The following is a 20,777-nucleotide window of genomic DNA, read 5'->3' on the forward strand; positions in this document are numbered from 1 at the left end:
ACTGTTCTTGCAATTTCTGTAAGATTGAGATTATTGAAAATAAAATTCATTGTAAAACAAAATGAATTGTCAGTTTTTAAAAAGTGTAGTAGGCAGTTAGACAGACATGAGCAGAGCAAGGATGATGGGCCAGGTACAGAAGGTCACCAGGACAGAAAGCCCGGGTATCTAGCAACAGGCAAAATGGGAAAACAAGGACCTCCCCCCAGGGTAACCTTTGGTCATCTAGCTTATCGCTGGTCATGTAGTTTAGACCACCCTGACCTTTCATATTGCTGGTCATGTGGTTCGGACTTTTCCCCAGCATGTCACTTGTTGTGTGGTTTTAGACCCTTTTAAAAGAACAAAGGGCAGAAAAATCACTTCACATGGACCCATACAAGCCCTTGCAAGACCACTCCTTTAAGCATTAAGCCCTAGAGGTAACATCTAGGCCTCTGTTGTGTTTCAGGTCCAGGCCCACAAAAGCAGCAAACCCAGATGAAGTGAAGTGTCTCCATGGCTGACATTAGGACCAGCTGCATTGACTAATGACCTTCTGCCCTCGTGCTGATCAGTCACAACCCCGAAGGGACACACCTGGAAACATGAATCCGCTTATGAATCCGCTATTGAGATTCTCCCCTGGGGCCTCCCCTAAAACTCCGCCCCCCTTAACAGCACTTGGGATGGACTCTCTCCACGGAGCACACCTGTGCCTTTCCCCAGGCCTGGTTTCTGTGCCTCTCTCTTTCTTCTAAGCTCCAATGGCCCTTGTTTTGCCTCTTTAACTCGTTTCCTGAGCCCTTTTCTTCTATGGTTTATGTCTCCTATTTCTGTGACTTTCTAAATGAACTTTCTCTTATAGTTGAAGCCCTGAGTCTGAATTCTATCTTAGCCCGAATTTTAGTACCAAAGTTGCTGAGCCCAGGTCTAATCCAGGCCATTTCACTGCCAACAGCAGGACAACAGCAACAGCAAAGAAAGAAAAAAGATTATATCACATCAGAAAATGCCATGGTGGCAGGACATTGTTCAGTGGTATGAGTCCCTCGGGCACCCCTTTTCCAGAAAACAGAATGCCTTTAGCAGGAAGTTACCCACTAGCTGGAAAACAAGGTAGGGACTTGCCTGTTCAAAACAAGGCAAACAATTTTTTTTTTATTCCATAACCACAGACAAACCCCAGAGAGAATATGCAAAAGCGAATTCCAGAAAAAGAAAAGGGTCACATGCCCCATCCCATTATTATCCAGAAGGTGTTTTTCTTGTTTATATAAATACCACTTTTTAATTGGAAAAATAACTGTTTTTTATTTTTTTAAAAATGTCAGTCCAATAAAAAGCTTTGAACTAGGAAAAACTTTCTTCAAGCACAGGTTTGGGAAACAGAGGAAGATAAAAACTGCTCCACCCGCCACAATGATAATGAGCTTTCTATGCTCCCTTGAGGTTTTTTATGTGCCTCCTTTATAAATAGCTGTAATCCTACGCATGCAATTGTTTTCTGAGTATAGCATAGAGGTTACACACAGGCTTTGAAGTTGATCAACCAAGTTCTACATCCGGCCTCTGCCACCCTATCTGACTTTGAGTTACTTCCTAAACTGCTATAAGCCTTAGTTTTCTCTTATATCAAATAAGGTCAATGTAATCCCTTGTCTTGAGTTTATGAGAGGATTCAATAAGATAATGGATGTAAAACAGTTAGCACAATACTTTGCATATTTTATACAAATATATTCAGTAAATACCTGTTACTGAATTATAAGCACTGTCCATGCTTTTAAATCATCGTCATAATTACTTCTACTATTGGCTGCTCCTAAAGAGATGCCCAGGAAAAGCCTTGGCAGGTGTCTTTTTCAGTGGTTGGAGTTGCAGAATCTGCCAGCTGTTCAGCAAAATTGGTTTCCTTTTTTTCCTCAGCACACAGCTGGTGACCTCTCCCAGACACCTGTGCAGGTAGATGTGCCATGTAACTGAATGCCAGCCTTAGGGTGCGAGCAGAAGCCACGGGTGCCAATTCCCACACTTAGTCCTCCATGTTCTCTCTCTTGTGATCTCACTGAGATGGCAGCACTCTGCCTCAGCAGTGTGGCTTTAGAAATAATATATTTTAAATGGCAGAGACACCATTCAATTAAAGCCAACAAGCTGTGTAGAATAGAACCTTTTTCTGACAGCCAACAACCCTGTCTTGGACTGTTAATGAATGAGAGCTAAACTTATATTGTGTTTGAGTGATTATTTATCTTGTTTATCTTGCTAATAGCAACTAGCATTACTCTAATACATACTGTTTAGGTGTGGTTCTAAAAGAAGATATAAGAGAACTCAAAAACTTTTTAATGATCTCTTCTAGATCCAGTGAGAAGGAACAACAAAAAGGACAGTGATCCTCTGGCAGCTCTGGAGCAGGTTTTCTCCTGTCACACCGGCGGCCTTCTCTCAGCCTCCTCTGCCTCTTCATCCTCATTTCTCAACCTCAGATCCCTTCCCTGCTATGCAACACTCATTCCGTTCCCCAACTCCTTTGGTGATCATCATTAACTATGACCTGTGTGAAACTTCATTGTTTATATGCACTTCCTTTATACATGCTGTGGTCACTGAGGGAAAAAGAAATCTGGAGAATGTTGGAAAGCCATGAATTGAAATAACCAACAAAAATATATAACAATCAATAGCCGCAATGAAAAGACAAGCAACTCAATTAAAAAAATGGAGATTGACCAAGCATTGGCATAGTGAATAGAGCCTCGACCTGGGAAGCCCTCTTAGGTATCTGAGGACCCAGGTTCAAAACCCTGAAGTCACTGGCTTAAGCGCAGGCTTGTCCAGCTAGAACTTGGGCTCACCAGCTTGATCACAAGGTCACCTGGCTTGAGCCTGGGATCATAGACAGGACACAATGATTACTGGCTTGAAGCCCAAGGTCCCTGGCTTGAGCCCAAAGTCACTGGCTTGAAGCCCAAAGTCACTGGCTTGAGCCCAAGGTTGAGGGTTTGAGCAAGGGGTCACTGGCTCAGCTGGAGCCCCCCGGTCAAGGCACATATGAGAAAGAAATCAATGAACAACTAAGGTGCCACGCCTATGAGTTGATGCTTCTCATCTCTCTTCCTTCCTGTCAATCTGTCCCTGTCTGTCTGTCTCTGTCTGTCTCTCTCTCGCTAAAAAAATAAAATAAAAAGGGCATGCCAGTTAAATAAGCATTTCTCCAAATAAAGTAGACAAATAGCCAATAAACACATGAAGACACACACAATATCACTAGTCATTAGGAAAAAAACAGTACTGCTGAGAAAAAACACAAATTAAGTCATATCCCAATAAAAGTTTTAAGCTCTAAGAATAAAGAGGTTTTCCAAGCTTTCAGACAGAATGAACAAGTGCTCTTTAATGGGAAAGGAATCACATCAGACCACAGCACTGGCAGCCAGAAAGCAGTGAAACATCATTACATAATACTGAGCGAAATTCCATACCCAGGCATTATTCCATTAGTTTGTGAGAGTAGAAGAAGATATTTATGAGAGATGATATGCAAGATTTCTGAGAGGATGTTTATAATGTACTCCTTTTGAAGAAAATACAAAAAGACTAATCAAATATCAAATAAGTTAGAATATAAATCTCAATATGAAAAAAGAAGAGTGATTGGTAAGCAATGAACCTTTATACATGTGTGTGTATATATATATATATATATATATATATAGTATAGCTAGAAAAATTCTGACTAGAGGTAGATAAGTTAAGTGAGGACTCTTGAAATGGAAAATTTATGTTATGAGAATAATTCAAATGATAACCTAGAATTAAAACACTAAATTACATCAGAAAAATCTAGGTGTTGAAAAGTGGGAAAGAGGAAGGAAATAGAAACATTTGAAAACTCACCAGGCATAAATTTATTTCTTTTTAAAAGTCTGACTATATCTTTAATTTTTTTTTTTTTTTTGTATTTTTTTCTGAAGCTGGAAACGGGGAGAGACAGTCAGATAGACTCCCCCATGCGCCCTACCGGGATCCACCCGGCACGCCCACTAGGGGCGATGCTCTGCCCACCAGGGGATGATGCTCTGCCCCTCCGGGGGGTCGCTCTGCCGCGACCAGAGCCACTCTAGCGCCTGGGGCAGAGGCCAAGGAGCCATCCCCAGCGCCCGGGCCATCTTTGCTCCAATGGAGCCTTGGCTGCGGGAGGGGAAGAGAGAGACAGAGAGGAAGGAGGCGGGGAGTGGAGAAGCAAATGGGCGCTTCTATGTGCCCTGGCCAGGAATTGAACCTGGGTCCCCCGCACACCAGGCCGACGCTCTACCGCTGAGCCAACTGGCCAGGGCCCTGACTATATCTTTACAGAGGCAGAGATAGACAGGGACAGACAGACAGGAATGGAGAGAGATGAGAAGCATCAATCATCAGTTTCTCTTTGCGCGTTGCGACTTCTTAGTTGTTCATTGATTGCTTTCTCACATGTGCCTTGACCGTGGGCCTTCAGCAGACCAAGTAACCCCCTGCTGGAGCCAGCGACCTTGGGTCCAAGCTGGTGAGCTCTTTGCTCATGCCAGATGAGCCCGCACTCAAGCTGGCGACCTCGGGGTCTCGAACCTGGGTCCTTCCGCATCCCAGTCCAATGCTCTATCCACTGCGCCACCACCTGGTCAGGCCCTGACTATATCTTTAAAGGGACACACTATAGTTGTCCCTTCTTATCCACAGGGGATACATTCCAAGACCAGTAAATGCCTAAAACTGTGGATAATATCAAACCATATATATATCATATATATATATATATATCATATATATACCTAATGATTTTTTCTATACATACAGACATAGGATAAAGTTTGATTTATAAATTAGGCACAGTAAGAAAGTAGCAACAGTCACTAATAATAAAATGGGGTAATTATAACAATATATTATAATAAAAGTTATTTGGAACAAGTACTAAGTAAAATAATGGTTACTTGAACACAAGCAGTGTGTTACTTGAACGAAAGGACAGTTGACTTGATACCGAAGAGGGCTTACAAAGTGACTGAGGGATGTATACAGCATGGAGACTGGACAAAGGGCTGATTCACGTTCTGGGTAGGACAGACCTGGATGGTGTGAGATTCCATCACTGTACTCAGAATGGTGCGAAATTTAAAACTTAGGAATTGTTTATTTGTGGACTGCAATTAACCACAAGTAACTGAAAGTGCAGAAAGCAAAACCTCGCAGTGACTACTATACTTTTATTTAAACTATTACAAGCCATAGAAAAGAATGAAAAGCCTCCAATTCATTTTATAAAGTCAAAATAAACTTAATCAAAGTCGAGAAAGATAAGACAAAGTTTTAAATTATAGACAATCTCACAAATATAGATTCAATAAATCTAAATAAAATGTGAACAAGTAGATCCAGTCACAATCCAAAACAAAACAAAACACCGAAACCCAAGCCATGACTTCCTCTATGAAGTCTACTGTGGTTCAGTACCAGGAAGTGTAGCAACACAATTTACTACATCAGTCCTTTGAAAGAGAAAAACCATAGGTCATAGCCTTAGATGTTTAAAACTTCTTTAGTAAAGAGGAAGCCATTCTTAATGAGTAAAGTAAGAATCTAAAAAATTTTTTTAGATACAATAAAGGTGACTTACCAAACTAGTAGCAGATACTATCCTAAAACATAAAATACTATAAATAATTTTTAATTAAGAACTACACAGGGTTGTTCATCATCACCATTATGACTAAACATTGACTTGAAAGAAATCCCAAACTCATTAACAAAACAAAAGTAAATAATTGACCTAAAATTTGAAAATAAGAATAGAACTCTTTGTTTTTGCTTATGATGTGATTGTTTTCCAAGGGAAAATAAAAAGCAGAAAATAAACAAACAAACAAACAAAAAAAACAACCAAGACCCAAATACAAGTAATGAGACAATTTGGTAACATGAATAGACAAACAATAAATATTTTCTGTATTCTAACAATAATTATGTAGAAGTAGAAACATGGAATAAAACTTTAAATATTGGCCCAGGCCGGTTGGCTCAGTGGTAGAGCATCGGCCTGGCGTGCAGAGGTCCCGGGTTCGATTCCTGGCCAGGGCACACAGGAGAAGTGCCCATCTGCTTCTCCACCCCTCCCCCTCTCCTTCCTCTCTGTCTCTCTCTTCCCCTCCCGCAGCCGAGGCTCCATTAGAGCAAAGATGGCCCGGGCACTGGGGATGGCTCCTTGGCCACTGCCCCAGGCACTAGAGTGGCTTTGGTTGCAACAGAGCGACGCCCCGGAGGGGCAGAGCATCACCCCCTGGTGGGCAGAGCGTCGCCCCCTGGTGGGCGGGCCGGGTGGATCCCAGTCGGGCGCATGCGGGAGTCTATCTGACTGTCTCTCCCCTTTTCCAGCTTCAGAAAAATACAAAAACAAAACAAAACAAAAAAAACTTTAAATATTTTGGAATAAGTTTATTAAGAAAAACAAATTTCATATGAAAAAAATATATATGTGTAGTATATAATAACTACATTATTATATTATATTATATTATAGTTATAAAAATACACAATATAGATATAATTTTATTGAAGAAAATAAAACAGAATTTGAACAAACTAAAAGAGAGACTATGTTCTAGAATGAAAATGCTAATACCATAGAAATGTCAGCTTTCACAAAATTAACATTCAAATTTAATGTGATTTCTATTGCAACACTGTATTAGTTTCCTATTGCTGCCATAACAAATTATCCTAAATGTAATGTCTTAAAACAATACAAAATCATTGTCTAACCATTCTGAAGGTCAAAAGTCCAAGATTAGTTTCAGAGGGTTAAAGAAAAGGTGTGGCATTTTTGGAGGCTCTGCGGAAATAATCCATTTTCCCGCTTCTTTCAGCTTCTCATAGCCACCCGTATTCCCTGGCTGTGACCTTCTTCCATCTTCAAAGCCCATCACTGTAGTCCATGCTTCTGTCATCACAATGCCTTCTTTTCCAACTTTGACTCTTCCTCTATTCCTCTTACAAGAATTGTAGAGGCCCTTAATGGGAACATAGAACAGAGACAAAGATTACTGCCCTGAGGCAAAAGTCACAGTGGAGTCACTGAGGGAAAATACTGAATGCAGCACAATAGAGATAGAATTAGTGATTCTGGTACATCTATAGGCAGGGTAGACATCTCAGAAGTGAGCTACTTCCTTACCTTTTTGTCTGCTCCTAAGAAGTTCCCCTTCCTGACTTCTTCATTCTTGTCCCTGCTTCTGTTTTGTGTGTATCAATAAATACCTGTAAGGACTGGGAGTCAGGGCAGTCTCATGAAACCTGTACAGGAGATGGTGAGGAGGCCTCCTCTAGGCCCCTTGGTGCACTCCATCTGGTCTCTGAGTAGTCACAGTCTTCACGATGAAAGATTTCTGTGATGCCATTGTATCCACGGGATAACTCAGAATAAACCCCTCATCTCAAAATCATTACCTTAACCACATCTACAAAGTCCCTTTTGCCATATAAGGTAACATTCATATGTTTCAAGGACTATGAAGTGGACATATTATTTTGGGGGAGAAGGTACTCAATCTATCAGTAAATAGGATTCTTAAACTTGTAATGGAAAAATAAATGGCCAAGTAGAGCCAAGAATGCATAAAAAATAAAATTAGTAAGAAGGTGTGTGGCCAGTTGCCTCGGCCACGACTACAGCAGCCTGACCCATGCAGGTTCGCATTGGATTTGGACAGTCAGTAAAGAAACAACGGAGCCACAAACTCGTGGGCTATCATCTTTGATCCTAGCTTACACCTGTGGGCAAGTAAAAACATACACTAGGCTTCAAAACCCACTCATTCAGTGCTCACAAAGCTACTGACTTATCTGAGTTTCCTAGAATCAAAGGTTTCTAGCTCACCAGACTTTATTCACCTCTGTTCCCCATCTCCTTCCTTCTCCCTGCACAAACTCTGCACAAACTGGCTTCTTCAACACTCCATCATCTTGGCTGCTTCTCCTGGCCTCTTCCACATGGCCTCTCTCTGCTCTCCTCTCTGCTCTCTCCTCTAATGCTAATCTCAGGAACTGAGAGAGAGCAAACTCCCATTCTGCCCCCATTCTATAGTGTAGAAATCAAAACCTTTAATCCAATATACAAAATAGGGAAGTCTCTAATACAAAGTCATTTATCTGAGGCATGATGGGATTGCACCACCCCACATCAAAAAGGGTGAGAAAGGCTTAGTCCTAAAAGCAAGCCCTAGGCTACAAGGATCCTGCCTGCCCACAGCCCACACCCAACACATTAATATTACCTGGGCAATGGGCCTCCACGTAGGCAGTGCCATCTTTAACAAAGTGAGCATAATATATTTTATCTGCCCAACAGAAGGGAACACATTAAAAAGCATTATAGTAAAATCAATATAGTATTATAGATAAATAAATAGATTTGCGGGACAGAACAAAGAATCCAAAAAGATATAACAGTATATAGGGAAATTTAACACTTGACAAAAGTGCTAGTTCAACTCAAGGAGAAAAGAATGGGTTATTTAATAAATAATGTTATTATAACTATCAAGTGACAAAAAGAAAATGAAAGTAGACTCATATCTCAGAAAATACAAATGGTCTAACTTGCATAAAAAATGAAGGCTCAAATGCAAATTAAACAAACAAAAAATAGTGTGTGAAAACCTAGGGCATGCATAATGTAGAGCTGTTGAATACCTTCTTAAATGAGACTGGAATCCCAAAAGCTACTGGCTTTATATTTGGTGCAGTTTGTGGCAGGATTCAATACAGATCAGTATGGAGCCACCACCACCTTTGAGCAGTGGAGTAGAGGACTGGCTGCTGTTGTGGTTCCCCATGGCTGTCCTTTTGGGGGCCATAGGCTGGATGATTTTACAGCCATGCGTGAGAAAACCGAGAGCTCTGTGGAAGAGGCTGCCTGTAAACCGAGCAGTGGAAGGAGCTGGAGCAAATGTGTGAGAAAGAGATGCCAACCCTGGAGCTGGAGCAAGCACCGGAGGAGGCCAACCAGGTTCATGAGATTCGCAAAAATGGAGCAGCTACTGGAGAAGGAATCACAGGTTTGTGAGTTGTAGATTGCCCTGGATGTTTTGGAGAACTAGCAGCAGCAGGAGGCTGGGGTCTCAAGCCCAGCAGCAGGAGCTGATGTTTTCAGTTCCTCTTTGGAGCATGAGGAGAATCGGTCTGGAGTTGCAATCTGCAGTCTCCAGAAGGTGAGAGCCCAGCAACAAGGAGTACCTACTACACCCCTGGTGGGTCTGCAATTTTGGGACATAGGGGTGAATGCCATCATGCTCTCTGGAGCAGAGATGGAAATGCTGACTGCCATTGCCATGTGCTCCTTTTTGGGACAGTGTAAGACCTGCCAGGACGGCAGGGATGAGGGGGGTGGCTGAAGCCCCATGTGCATGGACTGATTCTGGGACTATGACTGGAGTGGGCACTGGCTCCTTTGTTGGATGGACTTATGGATTTTGGACAATGTGAAATACCCTGATGGGGGTGGGGGGGGGATTAGCTGGAGGGCCTGCCCCTGCCCCGGGAAGCTTTTCCCATGGCTAGAAAGAAGGCCAAGGACATTTTGCACTTTTGGCAAAGTGCTCAGAGACTGGTGAAATGTACCTTTGTAATTATTGAAATTGTATGATTTGTCATGCTGTTGTAATTTGTGTAATGTACCTAATTTCCTTGTGCAGGAATACCTGTGCTTTAGATTGTGAAGTGAGCAAAAGAGGTGGAATGTTTGTCAAATAAGTTTGCAAATATGATGTATATGTTTGCTCACTTATAGTTTGCATTGGGTGTGGGGGATAGGCTGTAAGAAGGCAGGGTCATTATAGCCTAAGGCTTAGTTTTAAGACTAAGGTTTTCCCCACACCCTTGACTGTTGCATGATGTGGGGTGGTGCACTCTCATGAGGAATCCCATTATGCCTCAGATAAGTGACTTTGTATCAGAGACTTCCTTGTTTGTATATCGGATTAAAGGTTTTGATTTCTATACTATAAAATGGGGCAGAGGAGCCCATGCTGTAGAGGAGCAGAGAAAGGCCACGTGGAGGAGAGGAGAAGCAGCCAAGATGGCAGAGTGCTGAAGGAGAAGCCAGTTTGTGCAGAGTTTGTGCAGAGAGAAGGAGATGGGGAACAGAGTTGATTAAGGCTGATGAGGTAGAAACCTTTGATTCTAGGAAACTCGGATAAGTCCGCGGCTTTAGGAGCCCTGAATGGAAAGGGAAGTGTTTTCCCACTTTGTGTATTTCTTGCCCGCCGGGTGCAAGCTAGGATAAAGATGATGGCCCACCAGTTTTTGGCTTCGTTGTTTCATTACCGTCTGTTCGAGTCAAATACGAACCTGCATGGGCCAGGTGGCTACTGCCTTTACACTATTTTTTAAAAAACATATTTGAACATAAATAAATGAAAAACACATATCTGGAAAATGTGCCATATAAAAATCAACTGACAAAGCAATATGGTTCAAAAATTTTGAAATGTCAAAGCCAAGTAAGTGTTAGTGTCTCTGACACACAAAGAGCTCTTGCAAATGGACAGGAATGAGACAAAAACCCATTAAAACCAGCATAAACTGCCTGCCTGTCAGTTGCTCTATTTTTCCATCTCTCTATCTGTAAGGGAGGCTGGCTCATCATTCAGCAGAATTCTGAGAGCTCTAAAATACTATTATTTTTATAATTCCATAGCTGTCAGATCCAAACGAATGATGACTTTGCTAGTGACTAATGTGAAAATGGTTATCTGTTCTTGCCAGTGAGATATTTTTCACTTCTTCCTCTGACATTGTTTAAAATGAAAAAAAGAAGAATGTTCTTATTCATTTTTTTTTTCTGTTGGAGATCACTTCCAAGTTTCTCTAATGAGCTAAGTTTTGGGGGTTTTTATATGGGCCCAATGCTAATTTGCTTCACAGAGTAATTCTTCCATCTTTCAGATTTTAAGGTGGAGTAATTTGTTTGTTGCAGTATGTCAACTTTTCCTGTCTTGTTTTATTCAGTAAGCTACATTAAATTTGAAAAGAAAAAATAATGACCCAGAGTTGGCAACATAGGAGGAAAATAAAACCTCATTCTGTGCCTAAGACTCTGTGCTCACTTACTTGTTACACCCATGAAAAGAACTCTCTATTTTAACTCAAACCCTTTTTCTTTCTTCTAAAATATGAATCCAGACTGAAGACAATATGTTTTGCAGTCAAAACTCTATTAAAGTACAAATCTAGAATCAACAGAAATTCTAGATGACATCTGTGGTGTTAAAAGTCAGAAAGAGACAAAAAGTTTTCTTCAAGGAAAGAATATGATGGAAGAAAATAGAGGATGGAGTTAAGACTATGTCTGAGAGCCTCAGGCCTCAGTCTGAGTTTCTTACCAAGATATTTTTCCTCTCTAAGCTTCAGTTTCCTCATCTGTATAATGGAAAGAAAACTAGTATCTGCTTCACAGAGTTGTTCTGGAGATTTAATCAGCTAATCCACAAAATTTAGCCAAGAGCCTGGCATATAGTAAGATTTAAAATGATAATTATTATTATTATTTTGTTTTTATGTAGATACACAAGCACTAGATTAGGAGAGTGGCTGTATAGTTGACCCTTAATCAACTTAGGGGCTGGAGCACCAACACCACCCCAGTCGAAAACCCATGTATAACTTTTGACTTCCCAAAGACTTAACTATAGTCAGGTCTTGGCATGGGGTGAGGGTGGGAGGCTCAACGAATCACAGATGGAAAACAATATTTTCCTTAAGCAGTTGCAAATCTGTGGTTGGGAATGTGAAAATACTGTTTTCTACCTGCAGTTTGTTGAATCTGCAGATGTGAAATCCACAGATACAAAGGGCCCATTGTAGTTATTGGGAAAAAGTTTGTGTATGAGTGGACCCACACTTCAAACGTGTGTTGTTCAATAGTCAACTGTATTTCCATCTCTCATCTGGGAAACCACTGGCCTTCGCTGTATTAGGTGGAGAGTACCTCACAGAGGCTTTCAAACTTTGATCCTCAGCACCCAGCGTTCCACGGATGGGCCTGTAGGTTGTGGAGACATCACTGTGACGTGGTGATGGTGAGTCAGAAGCTTTCTTTTTTTTTTTTTTTTTCTGTAATATATAAAAGGAACCTGCCTAAGATTCACTTCAAAAACCATTGATCCTTATAATCTGCAAGGCTCTTACAATTCTATTATTCAGTGGGCATTTCTCTGTTTTACAGTGACTTTTCCTAACTCTTTCATCATCTCTTTCTTGTCATTATCTATCCTTAGCCACCTGATCCTGAGAGAAAGAAAGCATTTGAGTGGGGCCCCATGTGTTTTATTATGGATTGCTTTGATGTATTGTGCCTTCTAGGAGGTGCCTGCATTTTAAAAGAGTACCAATGAGAGGGAGCAAATAAAGATTGTTTTTCTATTAACAGAAATCCTGGCGATGTGGAGACGATTTGGGGAGAGGGGATCATTTACAAAACTGCTAAATGACAGCTCCAACCACTGCCTTGATGAAAAAATAATGACTGACATTTGTGAAAAGATTCCAGATTTATACAACTTAATCTCCATTTTCTCAGTCAGTTAACACAAGTTTCCTGTAGGGGAGATTCTTTTTTTCCTACTGCCTTTCCAAGCTGAGGGCATGGGGCCCCCCGGTGACTCAGTGACTTGCCTCAATGGGCAGTTACACCCCGCCTCCAGCCTTGGGTTCTGTCCTCAGGCGAGCAGGGTGTCCTTGCCTGTGTGGGAAGCCAGGCGGGATTACCCACAAGGCGCAGACGTTCAAACACCGCGTTTGCAGAAATGGCACAAGCAGGATGGCTGGTTTTTCTGTCGCTTCTTTTATGGGAATAAAGAAATGGCTGTAGCAGAACTATCAACTCTCAATGAGCTCTTTGTGCAAATAAATTCCAGAGTTTTTATGAACATGAGGGCATGAGGGCTGCTTTCCCCCTTAGTCAGAAAGTTGCTGTCTCAGCCGTGCCTGGCATTCCTCCAGAAAACTCTTGGCCATATGCACTATGACTTGCGGACTCCTGGATCAGTGAACTTCAGAGACTGGAGAAAAAGAGATATAAAGGCTTAGGGAAAACCAAGAAGTCCTTGTTTTTCATCAGTATATTTTTCCTTCCCTGTCAAAACTCTCTTTATTGATCAATGTCACCCTATTAAATTTAATTTTCTAAAAAAAAATCTCTAGGAGCACAATTTTTTTTAAATTTAGTGAGAGGACAAGAGGCAGAGACAGACTCTCGCATGCACCCCAACTGGGATCCGCCGAGCAAGCCCACTAGGGGGTGACGCTCTGCCCATCTGAGGCCCGTGCTCCATTGCAACTGAAGCCATTTTTATTTTTTAGTGCCTGAGGTGGAGGCCTTAGAGCCCTCTCAGCATCCAGGGCCAACTCCCTCCAATTGAGCCATGGCTAAAGGAGAAGAGGAGAAGAGAGAGAAGCAAGGGGGCAGGGTGGAGAAGCAGATGGGCGCTTCTCATGTGTGCCCTGATTAAGAATCGAACTCAGGACATCCACACGCCAGGCCGATGCTCTACCACTGAACAAACCGGCCAGGGCCTAGGGGGCACAATATTTTAAAGTTCAAAAACAGAGACGTAAAAGTCACTTATAAGTGTAGGGGAGGATTGCCTTTTTCTATCTTATTTACATGGAGCAAGTTGTCTGATTTGTACTTACACCCTCATTTCAATCCTGACGGGTAGGAAGGTAGAAGTGTAACAACTCTCAATACACATTTGTTGAATGAGTGAACAAATGAATATGTCCTTTAATTTGGAGCCAAGACATTATGAAAGCAGAAGCAACGGAAACAACATGATAACCTACTCTGGGATTGTCTCGTTATGACTGATTCCTTGGAAATACCAGCAAAGAACTCAGATTGTTGCATATTTCAATCAGGGACAACATTACCTTGATACAGACTAAGGAGCATCTCTGAGAAGGGAGAGCCAAACTGGGGTACTGATGAGGTTTGGAGGTCTGGGTTAAAGGCAAGTCTTTCCATGCAGGATTGTGATATAATCATTTAGGATTGGCAGACGCAGTAAAGTGAGAGTTTTGCAGTAAGCTTGGAAGACTCTTGGAGACAAAACTGTCACTTGATGCTATTTAATACAAAGTTGAAAGTTGAACAGTCTAATACAAAGTTCAAGTTGAGTTGTTCTCGGTTATTTGCAACTTTTACTAAACCTTGAGCAAGAATTTCCTGGAATAGAAAAGTCATGGTGACAAAGACAATAGAATAGCAAGGTCATGTCAATAAACAGAATAGTACAGTCATATTTCTCTAGACCAGAGTCTGTAAAATTCACTTCAAAGGCCAAATCTATTTTCTGTAAACAATGTTTTATTAAAGCATGGCCAAGTTCAGTCTCTTAAGTATTGTCTGTGGTTGTTTTCATACTGAAAATGCAGAGTTAAGTAATTGTGACACAGACTGTATAGCCACAAACTCTAAGATAGTTACTTTACAGGAAAAGGTTGCAACCCTTAATACAGACTGTGTGGGAGTAGGTGGTTTTGTGGTAGGCAGTTAGACAGACACGAGCAGAGGAAGGATGATGGGCCAGGTACAGAAGGTCACCAGGACAGAAAGCCCCGGGTACCTAGCAACAGGCAAAATGGGAAAACAAGGACTTCACCCTCAGGGTAAACTTTCCACCCCTAGCATATTGCTGGTCCTGTGGTTTAGATCCCCTGATCTTTCATATCACTGGTCATGTGATTCAGACCATCTCCTGACCTTTTCTCCCTTAGCATGTTGCTAGTTATGAGGTAGACCCCCTTGGAGGAGAAACAAGGGGCTAAAGATTGGCCTCATGCAACTCACATGCAGGCCCCTGCATGACCACTTCCTTAACGCATTAAGCCCTAGAGATAACATCTAGGCCTCAGTTGTGTTTCAGCTCCAGGCCCACCCATAAAAGTAGCAAAACCAGACAAGCGTGATGCTGTCGCTGACATCAAGACCAGCTACATTGACTAATGACCCTCTGCTCTGGTCCTGACCAATCAGTGGAGACCACAGTTCTGAAAGGACACATCTGCAAAGCTGATAAATATTCTACTGGGATCTTTCCCTGAGACCTCCAGCTAAATATCCTGAATACCTAAGACCCAGTGCACCTCTCTCTATAAAGCACACCTGCACCTTTCCCCGCCTCCTTCCTCCGTGTGCACTTTCCTTGTTTCTCTTTTTCTTCTAAGCTCCAAGGGCCGTTCTTTTGCCTCTGTGACTTGTTTCCTGAGCCCATTTCTTCTGCGGCTCAATTCTACGTTTGTGACTTTCTACATAAACTTTCTCTTATACTTTGCATCATGGCTTTGAATTTTTCTTATCCAAAACTCATGTATCAAGGTTCCTGAACCAAGGTTCAGTCTGACTGCACTGATCCAACACCTGGTGCCATTTCACTGCCAACACTTTCATTTCTCATTATATTTTTTCATTCATAAATGTTGGCCATGGCTAGTTGACCCAGTGGTAGAGTGTTGGGCTGGCATGTGGATGTCCCAGGTTCAATTCCCAGTCAGGGCACACAGGAGAAGTGCCTATCTGCTTCTCTACCCTTCCCCCTCGCTTTTCTCTCTCTCTCCCTTCCCCTCCAGCAGCCATGGCTCTATTGCAGTGAGTTGGTCCCAGGCACTGAGGATGGATCCATGGCCTCCTTCTCAGGTGCTAAACAATGGCTCCAGTTGCAAAGGAACAAGGGCCCCAGATGGGCAGAGCATCACCCCCTAGTGGGCTTGCTGGGTGGATTCTAGTCGGGGCACATGCAGAAGTCTGTCTCTGCCTCCCCTCCTCTCACTGAATAAAAAAAAAAATGTTTTTTAGGCACCTACTGTGTGCAAGGCATCTTTATAGGTGCTGGGAATACAACACTCAACAAGATAAATGCCTGCCTTTGTGGGTAACAAACAAGTAAATAAAACAAATAAGAAAGTAAGAGGTGCTCTAAAGAAATATTGAGCATGGAAAGAAGATAGAGAGGGGCAGCTTTAGTAGAAGAGGGTAAAGGGGATTCCTTTTGGGATGTGGGTGAAGGAAGGCTTCTCCTAAGAGTGCACTTTTGACTCTTTTGTGTGTGTGTGTGTGACAGAGAGAAGGACAGACAGACAGGGAGATGAGAAGCATTCATTTTTTGTTATGGCACCTTAATTGTTCATTGATTGCTTTCTCATATGTGCCTTGATGGGGGGGGGGGGACTACAGCAGAACTAGTGACTCCTTGCTCAAGCCAGCAACCTTGGGCTTCAAGCCAGCAACCATGGATGGGGTCATGTCTATGATCCCATGCTCAAGTCAGGGGCCCCACGCTCAAGCTGGTGACCTCAGAGTTTCAAACCTGGGTCCTCCGTGTCCCAGTCCGATGCTCTATCCACTGTGCCACCACCTGGTCAGGTCACATTCGACTCTTTGCTGCATCTACTATGAGGATGAAGACCATCCCAGAAAATATTTCCATCACTCTGAAGCGACGCATAGTTATCTGTGAAGGGCCCCAGAGGCACCCTGTGGAGGGACTTCAGTCACATCACTGTAGAACTCAGTCTCTTTGGAAAGAAAAAGAAGAGGCTCCAAACTGATGAATGGTGGAGAGACAGAGAGGAACTGGTCATGGTTCACACTGTCTGTAGTCCTGTACAGAATGTGATCAAGGGTGTTACACTGGGCTTCTGTTATAGGATGAGGCCTGTATACACTCACTTCCCTATCAATGTCATTATTCAGGAGAAAGGTCCTCTTGTTGAAATCAAATTTCTTGGGCGAAAAATACATATGCAGGGTTTAGATGAGGTCAGGTGTTGCTTGTTCAGTATCTCGAGCCCAGAAAGATGAGTTGATTCTTGAAGGAAATGACATTGAATTTGTATCAAATTCAGCTGCTTTGATTCAGCAAGCCACAACAGTTAAAAACAAGGCTATCAGAAAATTGTGTGTGGGGGCGTGATATCTATGCTTCTGAAAAAGGAACAGCTCAGCAAGTTGATGACTAAGATCTAAGTTGTCCAGCTATAGAAACAGCAAGAAGCCAAATGGTTCCTCAGACTTATATGCAATGTTTTATTTTATTAAAAAAAAATTTTTTTTTATTGACTGATTTCAGTGAGACAGAGAGAGGAAGGCAGAGAGAGAGAGAGAAGTATTTATTCATTGTTCCACTCAGTTATGCATTCTTTTGTCAGTTCCCATATGTGCCCTGACAAGGGATAGAACCCCCTACCTTGGAGTATCAGGATGATGCTGTAAGTGACTGAGCTAACCACCGGGGCCTATTTGCGGTATTTTAAAGATGCAGTAAAAGCTGTATATTGATTTTTGGGGAAAAATGAGGTAACATTTGAGTAAGAACCTCAATGAAGTGAACTGACTATGTGAAGTTAGGGAATAGGGCTCTGGGGAGAGATTTCCATGCAAAAGAGTACAGAAATGCAAATAGCCAGAGTTGTTACATGCTTGCTCTCTTGACAATAGCAAGCAGACCATTGCAGCAAGAACAGTGTAAGCAAATGGCAGAGTGGGAAGAGCTGAAATTGAAGAGGTAGCCAGGGCCGGGTGAAATAGTAGGGCAGGGGTCCTCAAACGTTTTACACAGGGGCCCAGTTCACTGTCCCTCAGACCGTTGGAGGGCCGGACTATGAAAAAAACTATGAACAAATCCCTATTCACACTGCATATATCTTATTTTAAAGTAAAAAAACAAAACGGGAACAAATACAGTATTTAAAATAAAGAACAAGTAAATTTAAATCAACAAACTGACCAGTGGGAACTATGCTCCTCTCACTGACCACCAATGAAAGAGGTGCCCCTTCCGGAAGTGCGGCGGGGGCCGGATAAATGGCCTCAGGGGGCCGCATGCCCTGTAGTAGAGCCTCGTGGGAGGGTCCAAGTTTGAATTTTATTTTGAATATGATGGGAAGCTAATTATGGGGGGGTTATTTATTTATTTATTCAATTTCTAATTCTGGGTTTCTAATTCTGGGCCACTTCCTTTGAAGTTTCGGGGGTTTGTTTTGTTCTGTTTTTGACAGAGAGAGAAAGACAGGAACATGGAACTGCTCCTGTATCTTCCCTGACCCGGGAATCAAACTAGCAACCTCCCCACTCTGGGACAAATGAACAAAACTGAGCTCTCTGGCCAGGGCTTACTTTTTATTTTTAGAGAGACAGAAAGAGGAAAGGAGAGAGAAGGGAGGAGAAACGAAAGCATTTGTTGTTCCACTCAGTTGTGCATTTTTTGTTCCCTTGAAGTTTTTAAAGATAATGATCCAGAATACTGAAAAACAGCCGCTCTACCTGAAGCTTTACCACTGGCTGCCTTTTTTTTTTTTTTTTTTTCCGTTTATCTTTCACTTAGAAATAGCTTCCAATATCACTTGTGATTTCTTTTTGGACCCATGGATTATTTAAGAGTGCATTACTGACTTATAAATTAAATTGAGAGATTTTCTACCTATGTTTTGGTCAATATTTTCTATTTTAAAATGATCAGTGTGTGCTTAAAGCATATATTCTATATATTTTAATTTTTTTAAAAAATTGTTTTTATGATCAAGAATATGGTCTAGTTTGGTGAATGTTCTATGTGTACTCAAAAAAAAAAAAAGTATTTCCTACAGTTGTTATGTATAGGGTTCTACAAATCACCGTAAAACCAAATTGGTTTTACAGCTGTTCTGATCTAAATTCTCCTTGACTTTTATTTAGTTGTATCAATTTACTGACACAGGGCTGTTAGATTTCTGCCAATTTTACTTCATATATTCTGAAGATCTGTCATCAGGAGCATATAATTTAGGATTGTTATGTCTTCTTGATGAAATGACTATTATTTAAAAATAACCAACTTTTTCTCTGATAATATTCCTTGTGTTGAAGTCTACTTTGTCCAATATTAAGATAGCCAACATCTGCATGGAATATGTTTTTCATCCTTTCAACCTTTTATTTTTTGCTTCACTGTATTTTTGCACCCATTTCCCCAAGCAGCCCCCTTGTCTTTGGCAACCATCAGCTTATTCTCAATATCTATGAATCTGTTTCTTTCTTATTTTACGTATTCACTTATTTTATTGGTTTCAGATTCCACATATAAGTAAAATCATATGGTACTTCTCATTCTCTGTGTGACTTATTTCACTTAGTGTAGCACCCTCTAGGTTCATCTATGTTGTCACAAATGGCAAGATTTCATTCCTTTTTATTGCTAATATTCCATTGTGTGTGTGTGTGTATGTGTGTGTACCATATCTTTTTTATTTATTTATTCATTTTAGAGAGGAGAGGGAGAGACAGAGAGAGAGAGAGAGAGAGAGAGAGAGAGAGAGGAGACAGAGAGTGAGAAGGGGGGGAGGAGCTGGAAGCATCAACTCCATATGTGCCTTGACCAGGCAAGCCCAGGGTTTCGAACCGGCGACCTCAGCATTTCCAGGTCGACACTTTATCCACTGCGCCACCACAGGTCAAGCCCATATTTTCTTTATCTACTCATCTATTGATGGACCTACATTGCTTTCATATCTTGGCTATTGTAAATAATGCTGCAATTTGAAGGGTTTTAAACAAGTAGTCATAGGGATATGATTTCCATTATAAAGGTTCATTATAAAGGCTTGTGGAGACTTGACTATAGAGGAAGGAAGTGAAGGTTGGGATGCCACCACATGAAAGAGGTCATGCTTACTTAGATCAAATGCAGAAACACAAAGTGGTAGGTGTTTACCATGTGATTTGAGATAAATTTTAAAAGCACAGCTAATAAGACCTGCTAATGAGTTGGACATGGGGTCTGAGAGAGAGTCAAAGATGATTCTGTGAGTTTAGCATTGAGCAACTAGGTAAATGATGATGCCATCTACTGAGATGGTGGGGGACTTTACAGGCAAACGGGTAAAATCAAGAGTTCTGTTTTGATTTTGTTAAATTTCACATGCCTATTAGATATTCAAATGAAGACATTGACAGTTGGATATGAATATGTGTAACTTAGATAGATTGGGCATAAGATTTAATTTGGGATTCATCAACATATGAGTAATATTTAAAACCATGGAATTTGGTGAGATCTCCTAGGAAATAACTACAAATAAAGAAAAGGGCTGATTGTTAAATTGAAGGGCCAGTTGTGAGCTGGAACTGGCTCAGGCCTGCAAGTGAGAGCTGACTAAGCACATCTCTTCCCAACTCCCCATTCAGTAACATCATGCGAATGGCTTGAAATCAGCCACAGTGGAAATACTTGTACCATGAAAATTGGCAAACACTATACACCAGAGTTTTTCCTCTGCATAGAGCCAGCTGTTAAACATCTATCAGCACAACACTGCCTGGGACTCGCACATTTAGAGGTCAGGAAAAGCAGGAAGAAGCAGTATAAGAGATTGAGAAAGACTAGAACATGAGTGAGATTGGAAGACTACCAAAAGAGTGTGGTCTTCATATCCAATTTTATTATGTTGCTTTATGTCTTGTCCAAAAGTCAATAGATTATATGATGTTTCTCTTCCCTCCCTTCATAAAGGCTATCAGCACTTGGAGTTGAAAGAACAAATCACATACAGAACATAAATATTTTTAACTCTCCAATCTATCCTTCACTTACTGACATTAAATCATTCTTTTTCTCTTTATTTTTTTTCTGCAAAAAGCTTTATTATTTCCATTTGGTCCAATGCATGGGAGAGGGCTTCAGTATGGTTAAAAGGATGCCTAGTGGTTTCAGGTAGAGGCTCAGGCA

At 41.5% G+C, this 20,777-nt stretch overlaps 1 pseudogene; it reads left to right on the forward strand.

The window, feature by feature from the left end:
• The first annotated feature begins 16,467 nt into the window (after positions 1-16,467).
• Positions 16,468-17,077, forward strand: LOC136322223 (large ribosomal subunit protein uL6 pseudogene; annotated as a pseudogene).
• Positions 17,078-20,777: the final 3,700 nt, after the last annotated feature.

The sequence above is a fragment of the Saccopteryx bilineata genome, chromosome 2, assembly GCF_036850765.1.
Source record: "Saccopteryx bilineata isolate mSacBil1 chromosome 2, mSacBil1_pri_phased_curated, whole genome shotgun sequence".
Taxonomy (NCBI): Eukaryota; Metazoa; Chordata; class Mammalia; order Chiroptera; family Emballonuridae; genus Saccopteryx; species Saccopteryx bilineata.